Source organism: Arvicola amphibius, chromosome 2 (genome assembly GCF_903992535.2).
Source record: "Arvicola amphibius chromosome 2, mArvAmp1.2, whole genome shotgun sequence".
Classification (NCBI taxonomy): Eukaryota; Metazoa; Chordata; class Mammalia; order Rodentia; family Cricetidae; genus Arvicola; species Arvicola amphibius.
In genome coordinates this window covers 54,861,764-54,863,030 of record NC_052048.2, presented here as the reverse complement: position 1 = coordinate 54,863,030, position 1,267 = coordinate 54,861,764, and the positions used below count along the sequence as shown (strand labels likewise).

General features: G+C 43.8%; 1 non-coding gene across 1 annotated transcript; it reads left to right on the top strand.

The window, feature by feature from the left end:
• The first annotated feature begins 771 nt into the window (after positions 1 to 771).
• Positions 772 to 955, top strand: LOC119808612. The gene has a single exon (XR_005284525.1). It is a non-coding gene; the product is annotated as a U2 spliceosomal RNA (small nuclear RNA).
• The last annotated feature ends 312 nt before the right edge of the window (positions 956 to 1,267 follow it).

Sequence of the window (1,267 nt, the reverse complement as noted above, 5' to 3'; positions counted from 1 at the left end):
AGCACCCGTTGCTTACAGTTCTTCTAAAGGTAGGGTTCTATGAGATTTTTCACATCTGTGTTTGTTTATCAATTGGTGTCATCATTGTTCAGGTCTTGTGTAGGCTGAGATTTCCTGGGTGCAGCCTCCATGTCTTCTACATGACCTAGTCTCTTGGCTCCTACAACCAACCCTTCTGCCTGCTCTTCAGAGCAGTTCTATGAGACTTGAGTGCAGAGACTCTGTTGAGGATAGAGCAAATGGAGTTGGGGATCCCATAGTCAGTTCTCTGGATTGTGACCAGTCATGTCTTCCTGTAATGGTTCCTGCCTGCTTCTTTGATGCTACACTGATCTCTGGGTATAAGTATTTAGAATGGGATTATAAATTATAGTGGTTTAGGAAGTGGCGGTTGTGGTTCTCCCCTAGAGTTCATAGCCTCACCAGTCAAGGGCAGTGGCAAGGTTTCAGCACTAGGCATGGATTCCATCCTACTGAGCAGTCCTTACATCCAATTAGATGGCTTTTGTTACCCTAAGACATAAGTGCTGCTAACTCACCTTTCAGAATAGCTTGTCATTCTGGTCCTTAGGTTTCCTGGGTGTCACAGCTGGGTAAGATTTCTCCTTTGGCAGCTTATATGGCTCCTTTTGGTACTATAAGTCCTCCAGCCAAAATAGTGGTGTCATCAATTTCTGGGAGGCAACGGAGGACAATGATAAAAGAGGGAGCTGTGGTTTAGATGAGAAAAAAAAATACAGAGCTATTTTCCTGAAGTTCAAATGGCGTTGAATCACTTCTTGGCATTTTTGCTAAAATAAAGTGTATTATCTGTTCTTATCAGTTTAATATCAGACGGGGTTGAGTCTTTGATTTGAGTGAGCAGAAAATAAGGTGACAACATCCTGATTGCAACGTGGTTTAGGAAGTCCTTGACCACTGTGGCAATGATTAATATCATTTGTTGAGCACCTTTGGAGAGCCAAACCTGTTGCCAAGTATTTGCATGTAATCCACACAATAAGCATCTCTGTGTTACCTTGGTGACCGATGAGGTTCAGAAATACCTAGTAACTTGTACAAAACAAAGGCAACAAGTGCCAGTTCAAACCCGCAGGTGAGCATGGTGGCACACTCCTGTGTCTCCAGTGATTCAGAAGGCAGGAGGGGTGGGAGAATTTTGAGCCCCATGAGTTCAAGGTAAGTATAGGCAACATACCAGGGCCTACCTAGCTCTAGTCAGATGGCACAAGCAAGCAAATAAGCAATAAAAACAGACCCAGGATCG